At 43.0% G+C, this 13,561-nt stretch overlaps 1 protein-coding gene and 1 long non-coding RNA gene across 18 annotated transcripts in view; both read left to right on the forward strand.

The window, feature by feature from the left end:
• Positions 1 to 13,561, forward strand: part of LOC127008297 (catenin delta-2-like) — a 135,980-nt gene that overhangs the window by 91,153 nt on the left and 31,266 nt on the right. The window lies entirely within an intron of this gene.
• On the forward strand, positions 1,078 to 6,040 carry LOC127008302 (uncharacterized). Of its 2 annotated transcripts, none has more exons than XR_007761008.1 (2): positions 1,078 to 1,184; positions 1,599 to 6,040. It is a non-coding gene; the product is annotated as an uncharacterized LOC127008302 (long non-coding RNA). The 2 variants fall into 2 exon arrangements; XR_007761007.1 differs by lacking the exon at positions 1,078 to 1,184 and adding an exon at positions 1,305 to 1,452.

Raw genomic sequence — 13,561 nt, forward strand, 5'->3', positions numbered from 1 at the left:
GAGGAGGAGGTAGAGGGAGAGAAGCTGGCTGGTGTAGTTAGACATGGAGGGAAGGAAGGAGGGAGGGAGGGAGGGAGAGAATGATGCCAAGTTTAGTGTCTCAGTAGGGGGGAAGGAAGGAGGGAAAGAGAGAGAGAGAGAGAGAGAGAGAGAGAGAGAGAGAGAGAGAGAGAGAGAGAGAGAGAGACACACACACACACACACACACACACACACACACACACACACACACACACACACACACACACACACACACACACAGTTAGTCTTGCACCACCGTCAGGGCTACACGCTTGCCTCCTCCTCCTCCTCCTCTTCTTCCTCCTCCTCGTCTTCCTCTGCCTCAGTCTTCTCAGGGAACTTGTCAACGCTAGTAATCGCAAGAGAGAGAGAGAGAGAGAGAGAGAGAGAGAGAGAGAGAGAGAAAACAGTGGAACATAAGGTGTCAGAAAAAAGCCCATGAACTGAATTTACAGGGACAGCCTAATGGAAGCGAGCGGAAAATAATTGAAGACGTGCTTGTGTGTTTGTGTGTGTGTCGTCGCGAATCGTGCAGCGGACATACCTGAACTAATAAGGCATTGGCGGGCGTGTTCAGTGTTCGTTTTTCCGTGTGTGGTGTGATGCTCGCTCCGGTGGTGGTGTTCTGTGCGTGGATCTGAAAATGAAGGCAAGTGTTTATGTGAGTGTGTTTAGTGATGATGATAAGACCGTAAGAACATGACGTAAGGAATGCAAGAGGCCGAAGAACTCTGAAAATTATGAAGTCGCTGTTCTTTTATGGTGAAAGGAGGTATTGTGAGTGTGTTTAGTGATGATTATAAGAACATAGGAGCGTAAGGAGTCTGTTAGAGGTCGGTAGATGAACACTAACTAAGGAACTCTGAAAAAATATTAAGCCACTATTCTTTATGGTGAAGGCAAGTGCTATTGTGAGAGTGTGGTGGTGAAATAAGAACATAAGAACATAAGGAGTCTGCAAGAGGTTGGTAGATGAACACTTAACCAAAGACCTCTGAGAAATATCAATCCACAATTCTTTTGAGGTGAAGGCTAGTGCTATTGTGAGAGTGTGTGGTGAAATAAGAACATAAGAACATAGAGCATAAAGAGTCTGTTAGAGGTTGGTAGATGAACACTCAACCAAAGACCTCTGAGAAATATCAATCCACAATTCTTTTGAGGTGAAGGCTAGTGCTATTGTGACTGTATGGTGAAATTAGGACATAAGAACATAACAGCATAAAGAGTCTGTTAGAGGTTGGTAGATGAACACTTAACCAAAGACCTCTGAGAAATATCAATCCACAATTCTTTTGAGGTGAAGGCTAGTGCTATTGTGAGAGTGTGTGGTGAAATAAGAACATAAGAACATAAGGAGTCTGCAAGAGGTCGGTAGATGAACACTTAACCAAAGACCTCTGAGAAATATCAATCCACAATTCTTTTGAGGTGAAGGCTAGTGCTATTGTGAGAGTGTGTGGTGAAATAAGAACATAAGAACATAAGAACATAGAGCATAAAGAGTCTGTTAGAGGTCGGTAGATGAACACTTAACCAAAGACCTCTGAGAAATATCAATCCATAGTTCTTTTGAGGTGAAGGCTAGTGCTATTGTGAGAGTGTGGTGGTGAAATAAGAACATAAGAACATAACAGCATAAAGAGTCTGTTAGAGGTCGGTAGATGAACACTTAACCAAAGACCTCTAGAAAAACATTGTCTCTATTCTAATAAGGTGGCGGGAAGTGCTGTTGTGAGGTTATAGTGAAATATTTGAACGCTAATTAAAGCCCTGTGAAAAATATTAAGCCTCTATTTGTCTAAGGAGGTGGTTTTGTGAGTATGGTGTTGAAATAGATCGAACACGAACTGACAAACTCGGAAATATATTAAGCTTCTATTTGTCTAAGGGGAAGGGAAGTGGTTTTCTGAGCATGGTGATGAAATAGATCGCACACTAACAGACGAACTCGGAAATATGTTAAGCCTCTTCGTATAAGGGGAAGGGAAGTGTTTTTCTGAGTATGTTGATGAAATAAATCGCACACTAACAGACGAACTCGTAAAAATATTAAGCCTCAATTCTTTAAGGTGGAGGCATTGTGGAGGTTTTGCAAGTGTAGGATTGGAACGAGTGAGCGCTGGAGACCTCCGACCACCATTCCTTGCTCGTCATCTTTGTGTCAAGCGGAAAACAAAAGTCTGTCCATATGTTCAGTGGTGGAATGCAAAAGAAGAAGAATTATTGTTGACCCTCTCGTAAGGTGTTCGTACTGTTGTGTCCTGGTGAAGTGGGAGAGTGGATGAGAAGTATTTTGTGTGTTGTGTCCGTGGGATATAGAGAGGGATAAGAGAGAGGGAGATAGGGATATTAAAGAGGAAAAAAGAGAGAGAAAGAGAAGAGGGAAAAAAGGTAGAAATACTGAGGGAAGGAGAGAGGGAAAAGAATGGGAAATAGAGAGGGATAATAAAGAGGGAAATAGGGAGAGAAAGAGAAGAGAGAGAAAAGTTGGAAATACTGAGGGAAGGAGAGAGGGAAAAGAATGGGAAATAGAGAGGGATATTAAAGAGGGAAATAGAGAAAAAGAGAAGAGGGAAAAAGTTGGAAATACTGAGGGAAGGAGAGAGGGAAAAAGAATGGGAAATAGAGAGAGAAAGAGAAGAGAGAAAAGTTGGAAATACTGAGGGAAGGAGAGAGGGATAGAGAGAGGGAAAAAGAATGGAAAATAGAGAGGTTTAATAGAGAGGGGAATAGAGAAAAAGAGAAGAGAGAAAAAAGTTGGAAATACTGAGGGAAGGAGAGAGGGAAAAGAATGGGAAATAGAGAGGGGAATAGAGAGTAAACATTGATTCTTTCTTCTTCATTCATTTTTTTCCCCTATTTTTTTCCTTTTTGTTACGTGAGTTCATGAAAAATCCATGAGGTGTGTTCTGGTGACGTTTTGGTGATGTTTGACGATCCTCACTACCAGCTTCATATCATCACCAATACCTTCATCACCACCATCATTATCACCCATCACCATCATCACAATCATCACCAATACCATCATCATCATCATCATGGAAGTAGCAATATCCAGCATAGCGAAACTAGGAATATATTAGTCACTATCATCCAATCATCCACCTTATCACCATCATCACCACCACCGTCACCACCACCATCACCACCTCACCCTCAAGCAAGTTACGTATCGGTGGTAGTTACTTGTGAGCTCAGATGGTTCGCCGATTTGATTAAGAGATTAAGGTGGGGATCTTAATTAGTCTGAAGGCTTTAGCGCTAATAAACTCCTAATATTATGGGGTTCCCTGTAGCGTCTGCACTAAATTGGCTTTCCGGTTACATAATTTGCCAGGGGGACTGATGGATGGGCGCTCGGGTACGTAGTAAGAGTTTTGTGTGGGACGAGAGGTTACGAAGGGGCTGAAAATTGTCTCTCTTTGGTGTATGTGTGTACTTAAGAGATGGGGTGAGCTAGATTTATGAAAGGAAAATTAGGAGAACAGACTTTAGATTTTGCAACTAGAGAGTGTAGTAGAGAGTTTTTAAAGAATGTCTGTTTAGGAAGGAGTTGTGAAATGTCTTGTATTGGTGTGTGTGTGTACTTAAGAAACGGAGTAAGTTAGATTTATGAAAGGAAAAGTAGGAGAATAGACTGATGTGGAGAGTTTTGGGACCAGAAAGTTTAGGAGAGTTTAGAAAAATGTCTGTTTAGGGAAGAGCGTAGAAAAATGTCCCATTTTGGAATATATGTACTTAAGAAATGGAGTAAGTTAGATTTATGAAAGGAAAAGTAGGAGAATAGACTAATGTGGAAAGATTTGGGACCAGAAAGTTTAGGAGAGTTTTGAAAAGTGTCTGTTTAGGGAAGAGCGTAGAAAAATGTCTCGCTTTGGAATAAATGTACTTAAGAAATGGAGTGAGTTAGGTTAATGAAAGGTGAGGAGAACAGGGTAAAAAATAGGGGACATCATGGGACCAGAGAGTTTAGGAAAGTTTTGAAAAATGTCTTAATTTGGTGTATGCTTTGGAAATGGAGTGAGTTATGTAGGTATATGAAAAATCAGAAGAATAGACTTAAACAAGGAGAGAGAGAGAGTAGGGGGAAAAAGAGAGAGGGGGGGGGGTGAAGGAAAGAAAATAGGGAAAAAAAGAAAAAAGATAGGAGGGGAAGAAGTAGTAGAGAGGAGAGAGGGTGAGAAAGAGAAGGAGATGTGAACCACTTCTCATTACATAACCAGGTGTGTTTTGAACTTGATTGCTTAGTTAAAGGAGTCAAAACTGTTGTCTTCTATTTTTTTATGCGTTCACATTCGTTTTACATGAGGATTACTTTAGGCTGTTATGTTTATCTGCCTCTCAGCTCCTGTTTCTCTCTCTCTCTCTCTCTCTCTCTCTCTCTCTCTCTCTCTCTCTCTCCCATATCCTCAGTATTTGTGTTCTCTCTATATTATTATTTCTCTTTTAACTTTCTCCTATCTGCCTCATTTCTCTTTCTGCTTAGACTCTCCATCATTCTCCTCACCTCACCATTCACTCTAATCTCCCTCTCATAACTAACTCTCTCCTCTCTCTCCCTCCCTTCTTTCTCTCCCCTAATCTCCCTTTCATAACCATTTTTCTCCTCTCCTCTCTCCCTTCTTTCTCTTCCCAAATCTCCCTTTCATAACCATTTTTCTCCTCTCCTCTCTCCCTTCTTTCTCTTCCCTAATCTCCCTTTCATAACCATTTTTCTCCTCTCCTTTCTCCCTCCTTTTTCTCTTCTCTCGTCGATCACCACAATCATCTTTTTTCTATATTACTGTTTCCTCTATTCTCACCTGTTCTCTCCTTTTCTATCTTCTCTCCTCACCTTCTATCTTCTATCTTCTTCCCTCACCTCTTCTTTTGTTTCTTCTCCTCTCTCCTCTTTATCCTTCTACCTCTTCTCCCCTCTTCTCTTCTTGCCTCTTATCATGTCTCCTCTACTCCTTCCTCACTGCAACCATCTTTTTTTCTCTCCCTTTCTCTCCTCCTCTTCTCTCCTCTCTCCATCTCTCCTCCTCTTGCCTTCCTCTCTACCTCCCCACAAGTCTTTTTTTTCTCTCCACATCAAGGTAGGAAGGGGAACATTTTTTGTGTGTGATTTACCACATGGAGGGAGAAAGAGATGGAGACGGGAGGTAGAGGAGAGGGAGAGGAGAGGAAGTAGAAGGGAAAAAAAGGGAGGGGGGAAAGTAGAAGGAGAGGTAGAAAAAAATGGATGGGGTATGGAGGAGAAAGAAATGGAGAGCGAAGATAGAGGAGAGGAGAGAGAATGTAGGGAAAAAAAAGATGAAAGGAGGAGAGATAGAAAAAAAGTAGAGATGGGAGATAGAGGAGTAGAAGAAGTAGGTTGAGAGGGAAGGTAGAGAAGAGAGGAAGTAGAAAAAAAAGAGGAGGAAGGGCGAGGGTGGAAAAGGAGAGGTAGGGGAAAAAAAAGAAATGGGAAATGGAGAGAAACGGTAGGAGAGAAAAGGAAGGAGGAGGGAAGATAAAGGGAAGGAGAGGTAGGAAAAAAAAGAAGAGGAAGGGGAAGGAAAAAGAGAAGGAGAGGTAGGGAAAAAAAAAAGAATGGGAAATAGAGAAAGAATGAAATGGAGAGAAACAGTATGAGAGAAAAGGAAGGAAAGGAAAAGGAAAAAGAAGGAGAGGTAGGGAAAAAAGAGGAAGGAGAAGGGAGAGTTAGGGAAAAAATGATGGGAAATGGAGGAGAATGAAATGGAGAGAAAAGGAAATAGGAGGAAAGAAACGAAGAAGGAGAGGTAGAAAAAAAAAATAGGGGTTGAGGGAAAGGAGGAGGAGGAGCAGATGAAGAGGGAAGGTAGAGAAAGAAAGGAAGTAGAAGGGAAAAAAAGAGATGGGAGGGGAAGGAAAGGGAGTCCACAAAAAAAAGATAGGAGAGGAGGAAGTAGTAGAGAGAGAGAGAGAGAGAGAGAGAGAGAGAGAGAGAGAGAGAGAGAGAGAGAGAGAGAGAGAGAGAGAGAGAGAGAGAGAGAGAGAGAGAGAGAGAGAGAGAGAGAGAGAGAGAGAGAGAGAGAGAGAGAGAGAGAGAGAGAGAGAGAGAGAACTGATGAAGGGGAGATGAAGAAGAAAGTGAAATACAGAGAGGGGAAAAGGAGACAAAAAAGGGGAGATAGAAGAGGAAGGGAAGAGAAGAGGAAGGAGGAAGAGGAAGAGGAAGAGGAAGAGGAAGTTGACTAAGCATTCAGAAAACAAAAAATATATAGAGAAAGAGAGGAAGGCAAGGAATGAGAGAGAGTTAAAGGCCCAAGGAGGTATGCGGTGAGGAGGAGGAAGACAACGAGGAGGAGGAGGAGGAGGAGGAGGAGGATAAAGATAAACAAACAAGCTGAAGGGTAAATATGGGGTTGAATATTAGGAGACAGATGGCTTCGGATAGTGAGAGGAATATGCAGACCTAGAATAGAATATGAGGACAGGAAATGGGTATGTAAACTTTAAGATAAAATTAGAAAAAGGACGAAAATAAATAGCTTTAGATAATGAGAAGATAATTTACGCTCTCAGAATAGAATATGAAGCGGAGAAAGAGATATGTTAAGGGAGGTCTGTGGATGGGTAAAAATATGGAAGGAAGGAAGGAAGGAAGGAGGGCAGGTTAGGTTAGGTAAGTAGGAAGGAAGATTTGAAGGAAGGAAAGAAAGAGAGAACAAAAGAACAAAAAGAAAGGAAGGAACGCAAGAGGGCAGGGTAAGTTAGGTAGAGGTAGAAAGGTTAGGTAAAAAGGTAGATAGATAGATAGATAGGTAGGCAGGTGGGTAGGTGGGGAGGTGAGAATTTAGATATATGGCCATAGGTGTGTGAGGGCCAAGTGCCGGGGCCAGGTGAAGGTGGTGCCAGGTTAGAGGCCCCAGTAATTAACCCACAGTGAAGAGGAGGGACAGGGAGAGAGAGGAAGAGAAGAAGGGGAGGAGGGAGGCACAGGTAGAGAGGGAAGAAGGGAGGGACAAGGAGAGGAGGGAGGGAAACAGGGAAGGAGGGAAGAAGGGAGTTGGATAAGGTATGGCACTAAAGGGAGGGAGGGACAGGGAGAGAAGGAGGGAGGGAGAGAGGGAGGAAGGGAGGCTGATTGTAGAGTAACTTGACTGTGAAGGGAAGGAGGGAGGGACAGGGAGAGAAGGAGGGAGGGAGAGAGAGAGAGAGGAAGGGAGACTGATGTGGCAGGGAGATAAAAGATGTGTTAGACTATAGTTTTCCTCTAATTATACTTTTTCTTTCTCTCATTGCTGGGTAACCATAGTGAGGAAGGAAGAATAGGGAGTGAAGAAGGGAGGGACAGGGAAACGGAGAGAGAGAGGAAGGAAGGGAGACTAAAACAAGGAGATGAAAGATAGGAAGGATCAGAGTAAGTAAGGAAGGAAGGAAGAAGGGAGGGACAGGGAAACAGGGAGAGAGAGGAAGAAAGGGAGGGAGACTTAAACAAGGAGATGAAAGATAGGAATGAAGGAAGGAAGGAAGGAATGAACAGAGTAAGTAAGGAAGGAAGGAAGGAAGGAGGGAAAGAATGAGAGGCAAGCAAAAGGGAAGGTAGACAGATAAGATAGGAAGGAAGGAAGGAAAGAAAGAAAGAAAGAAAGAAGGAATGAAAGGCAAGCAAAAGGGAAGGTAGACAGATAAGATAGGAAGGAAGGAAGGAAAGAAAGAAAGAAAGAAGGAACGAAAAGCAAGCAAAAGGGAAGGTAGACAGATAACATAGGAAGGAAAAAAGAAAGAAAGAAAGAAAGACAAGTGGGTAAGTAGGTAGATAAGGTAAGTAGGTAAATAGGTAGATAGGTAGACAGGCCATTATACCTTCCCTTCTTTCATTGCCGAGTAACCCAACCTGTCGACCAACTAACCCTCGGAGGCCCCGGGTGGCGTTGGCAAGCTGAGAATTATTACAAACTAGCTCACCCCTCCCTTTACCCCACCATGGCTTAGGGTGCATAAAAACTCATCACCCTTTGGCACCCTCCCTTTCTGCCGCCTCCCTTTCTCGTCTATTCTTTCCTCCCTTTCCACCTCCTCTTTCCTTCTGCCTCTTCTTTCCTCCTCTTTTCTCCTCCCTTTCTGTCCCCCTTTCTCCATCTCTTTCCTCCCTTTTCCTCTGTTTCTCCCTTCCCCTCCATCTCTTCTTTCCTCCCTTTCCCTCTGTCTCTCCCCTCCTCCCTTCTCCATCTCTTCTCTCCTCCTTTCCTCTTTTTCCCTCCTCCCTCTCCTCCCTCTTATCCTCTCTCCTCCCTTTCTCCCTCCCCTTCCTCTCCATCTCCTCTTTCCTCCTCCCTTTCTACCTCCCCATCTCCTCTTTCCTCCTCTTCTCTTCTCCCTTTGGCATCCTCCCTTTCTAGCTCCCCTCCCCCCCTGTCTCCTCTATCCTCCCTCCCTCCCGTCCCTTCCGAGAACAGGTGGCAGAACCTTGTCTAAACCAGATAGAGAGAGAAATTCTGCCAGGAACTAATATTCATGGCAGCTCGGAGGGTTGGTGGGATATATTAGGGTGATGGGTGGCCCTGTCTGGCAAGGTACTGATGTGTCGGGGAGGAAGTAGGAATGCGGTTGTGTTAGGGAGTTACTGTGTGGCTCCATAATGAGATGATAGTGGGATATGTAGTGTTGTGTTAGGGTGTTACTGAGTGGTTTTGTTATGTGTTGATAGCAGGATATGGAGTGTTGTGTTAGGGGATTACTGAGTGGTTTTGTTATGTGTTGATAGCAGGATATGGAGTGTTGTGTTAGGGGATTACTGAGTGGTTTTGTTATGTGTTGATAGCAGGATATGGAGCGTTGTGTTAGGGGATTACTGAGTGGTTTCATAATGTGTTGATGACAGGATATTGAGTGTTGTGTTAGAGAGTTACTGAGTGGTTTTGTTATGTGTTGATAGCAGGATATGGAGTGTTGTGTTAGGGGATTACTGAGTGGTTTTGTTATGTGTTGATAGCAGGATATGGAGCGTTGTGTTAGGGGATTACTGAGTGGTTTCATAATGTGTTGATGACAGGATATGGAGTGTTGTGTTAGAGAGTTACTGAGTGGTTTCATAAGGTGTTGATAGCAGGTTATGTAATGTTGTGTTAGGGAGTTACTGAGTTGTTTGATAGTGTATGGATAACAGGATATGTATTAGGCTTATGGGTGGTTCAAGCAAGATTCTCATATGTTTGCCAAGCTAGGGGATGGGAATATGGTTGTGTTAGAGAATTACTGAGTGGTTTGATAGTGCATTGGTAAAAGGATATGTATTGAAAGATGGGAATATGGTTGTGTTAGAGAATTACTGAATAGTTTGATAGTGCATTGATAAAAGGATATGTATTGAAATGAGTGGGTTAGGCAAGGTATATACTGATTAATGAACTAGGCAAGGAGATGATAGCAGGCTGTGATGGTAAATGGTAGACCTGTTTAATATGGCACTGATACTAATACTCTTGAATAAAATTATGATATCGTAGTTTGTCCAGGCAAGATGGCGGCAAGACAGCATTGCAGCTTTTATGGGAAAATGTTTGTTTGTTGTTTTGTTTGTTTGTTTATTTGTTAGTTAGTTTGTTTGTTTGTTTGCTCTGAAAGGCCTTGAAGTTGACACCACACAGTATTTACGATCCCCCAATCAGCCTGACCTGCAGTAACACAATTTCTCGTCGCCAACAACCCTGGACGAGCACTCTATCAAGGGCACAAGTCACCCCACCAGAGCCGCACCCCAATATACCTCCCATCCGAGCGCAAGTTCAAGGAAGGAGATGAGTGAAGAATATGCAGCGGGTGACAAGCTACTCATTCATACCCCTTACGTGATGGCGGGACCTGGCACTCTATAGCTCCCCTCTATGCCCCTCTCCCCCCCCCTTGGTTGGCACGTTGCAAGGACTGCTATTTTCCCCTCCAGTGTCGGGGCGTCCATCATCTCTAGCTCCGGAGTTATCCCGTGAACACTGCTTTGGGGGTACGGGGAGAGTTGGGTCCGCGCATTGCTTGGCTTGTTTCTCTCCTCGATGTGTGTGTGTTTTATTGGGTCGCTCGCTCGCTCTCTGTCGTAGGTTTTTTTTTTTTTTCGTTTTCTTCTTCTTCTTCCATTTACAGTCCATCTTCTGTCATTCTTGGGGTCTGGTTTGCAATGATCCTCCTCCTTCATCCTCCTCGCTCTGTCATGTTTTATTTTGTCCGTTTTTCTTCTTCTTCTTCTTCGTTTACAGTCCATCTTCTGTCATTCTTGGGGTCTGGTTTGCAATGATCCTCCTCCTCCATCCTCCTCGCTCTCTGTCATGTTTTATTTTGTCCGTTTTTCTTCTTCTTCTTCTTCGTTTACAGTCCATCTTCTTTCGTTCTTGGGGTCTGGTTTGCAATGAACCTCCTCCTCCATCCTCCTCGCTCTCTCTTGTGATTTATTTTGTTTCTTCTTCTTTTTCATATATAGTTCATCTTCTCTCATTCTTGGGGTCTGATTTGCCATAATTCTCTTCCTGTTTCTAATACCTCTAAGTCTTGTTGTTGCACTGTTCCTCTCTCTCTCTCCATGCTCTCCTTGGTCTGTCTATTGTTTCCTATTGTTTGTTATTGTTTTCATCTATTATTTGTATCTATTTCTTCATGTATTGCTTTATTTTACGATCTTTTATTTTATCTATCTATCTATCTTGCATCTTTTTAAACATCTATTTTATGCAAGTGCTTAGTTTAGGAAGATTCATGCTTTGTACTTACTTCATCTATATCTCATCATATTTATTTATTTATTATCTTTTAGTCATTTTACGCCAGCTCTTAGATTACGAAAATTCATACTCATCTCTTATTTATACTTATACTTATCGCTTGGTCATTCTACGCAAGGTCTTTGTTTACGAGGGTCTACACTTTTCTCTTGTTTATATTTATGCCTATTTTTCTACTTATCTTTTAGTCAATCTGCACGATCTCTTAGGTTACGGAGAGTCACTTACGTATCTTCTAGGCATCGTCCTCGGTGTGTGCAAGGAGAAAAAGCGTACAGGTTCACTCGGGTGCTCCTCAAGGCCACGGGACAGAAAGTTATTTGATAGCGCACTTATTTATAGACCATTAGCTGTTCCTCCATCACACTGATATAGAACACACACACACACACACACACATATACACGAGCGCACACTTACACACACGCGCACTCTTACACAGACACACAGACGTACACACACACATAATTCATTACTTGGATGGCTTTCAGGTCTATAAATTTTCTCCATTGTGAGTTTTTAGCAGTGTAGTCAGGGCTGTAAACACTCAAATTAGCCACACACACACACACACACACACACACACACACACACACACACTCACACGTGCCGCACTTGTGAGGCAACATAGCATCTTGAAGTTTACCTGTGCGCCACGTCAGTCAGGGTCGTTAATTTCCACCACACCTGCAGAACGACACATGCTTTTTGTCTCCTCCCGGAATGTTAAAACCTCGCTCTCATAGTTTCTGCTGGTGAAGTCTTTCCTTAAGGGACACCTCTATGCTCCTACTCGTAAGGTTCTGATAGGTAGGGTGTGATGTCTTGAAAGCCCCGAGACTTGATTTTCTCTTTTCTAATATTCTCTCGGCCCCCCTCGTCCTCTACGTGTATCGAAACGCATAAGAAATTAATCAAGACAGGGAGAGGGTATTCACCTGGGATTGAACCCACGACCAGCGTGACGGGAGAGCCACTCCTTACCGAGTCAGCCAAAGAGGTACCCCATCGCCAAGTGGGTTATTATCAGGCCGAGTCGCCACACTAGAGTAGCATATGGCAACAAGAGACTAGACTACACAGCGCTGGTTAGGCTACCTGAGGAATGTGGTATTGCCAAGAGAAGATGGCGCCACTATAAACACTTGCCTGCACCATGACGGGCTGGGGCCAAACACCATCCAGGCCCCTCAAGCTAGCCTACCAGTGCTATAGCCGTAGATGTAAAAAAAAAAAAAAAAAAAATGTGCAGTCCATATTCTTAACATATCAAGTTCCCGTTACGATTGTTTCCCAAGGCCACAGAGAAGATTAACCGGGTTTTCATGAGTGGGTGATTTTCCTGTTCATGGTGTAGAGGTTGTATAAAAGTATCACCAGGATCACAAAACAGTCCATGTAAATTCCATCCACTTCTATGACAGGCTTTTCAAATGGTACTGGAGTGCATCAGGAAAGACTTAGGTTAGTTAGGTTAGGTTAGGTTAGGTTAGGTTAGGTTAGTTAGGTTAGGTTAGGTTAGGTTAGGTTAGGTTAGGTTAGGTTAGGTTAGGTTAGGTTAGGTTAAGTAGGGTGGAAGCTGCTCAACATTGTCCTTAAATTCAAACATAAGCTGATGATTGAGGCTAACGGTTTTATGCAATAGCCTACTATCACACAAAAAAATCATATATAACAGTGAACAGCTTGTAAAGTGGAACAGTGGTAATCTTATGAGTTCACAGGGAGGGAGGGAGGAGCTCTTAAGTCTTGTAAAGTAAAACAGTGGTAATCTTCTGAGTTCACAGGGAGGGAGTGAGGAGCTCTTAAGTCTTGTAAAGTGGAACAGTAGTAATCTTCTGAGTTCACAGGGAGGGAGTGAGGAGTTCTTGTGTCTTGTAAAGTAGAACAAAAGTAGGGAGGGAGGAGCTCTTGTGTCTTGTAAAGTAAAACAGTAGTAATCTTCTGAGTTCACAGGGAGGGAGTGAGGAGCTCTTGAGTCTTGTAAAGTAGAACAAAAGTAGGGAGGGAGGAGCTCTTGTGTCTTGTAAAGTAAAACAGTAGTAATCTTCCGAGTTCACAGGGAGGGAGGGAGGAGTTCTCGTGCCTTGCTCCCGCTGAGTTGGCTTCGGGTTCGCTGCGTGTGTGCGTGCCTCAGATTTTATTGTGCGCCTTTCATACATCTCGTAGGAATGTGTTCTAGAAGGCCGCGGGGAGATAGCTGCGTTTAGTATCATATCAATTAGTGTTTACAAATATGACGATGGATTAGACTTCCTTGGTTTTCATAATTTTGTTTTTCTATCTTAATCAGCATATGCTTTTTAATGTTATACAGTTTTGATAATTATTGAAATTTTATGTACGTATCAGAATCATTTTTGTGTGTTACTTATAAAATGATCGCCCTTCTATCGTCACCATACCAGTCTTGCTTCACTAAACCCAATTTTTCCACTTCTTTTCCTCTACACAGTTACATTCCCCTCCTTAATAATTAACACTTAACCCGGTAGCAGCGAGGATCATATTTCTTAATGGTCCTACCAAGCGAGAAAAATGAAAAAAAATCACCCCTCACACAAACCATTTCATAATATATATCAAAGCATTTGTGATCAGATTATGTATCGTCTGTTTTGGGGGGTTTATATCATGGCACAAATTTGGCCCGTCGCTGCTACATGGTAAAGCCACAAATTTGGCCCGTTGCTGCTACATGGTAAAGCCACAAATTTGGCCCGTCGCTGCTACATGGTAAAGCCACAAATTTGGCCCGTCGCTGCTACACGGTAAAGCCACAAATTTGGCCCGTTGCTACTACACGATAAAGC

This window comes from Eriocheir sinensis, chromosome 37 (assembly GCF_024679095.1).
Source record: "Eriocheir sinensis breed Jianghai 21 chromosome 37, ASM2467909v1, whole genome shotgun sequence".
Taxonomy (NCBI): Eukaryota; Metazoa; Arthropoda; class Malacostraca; order Decapoda; family Varunidae; genus Eriocheir; species Eriocheir sinensis.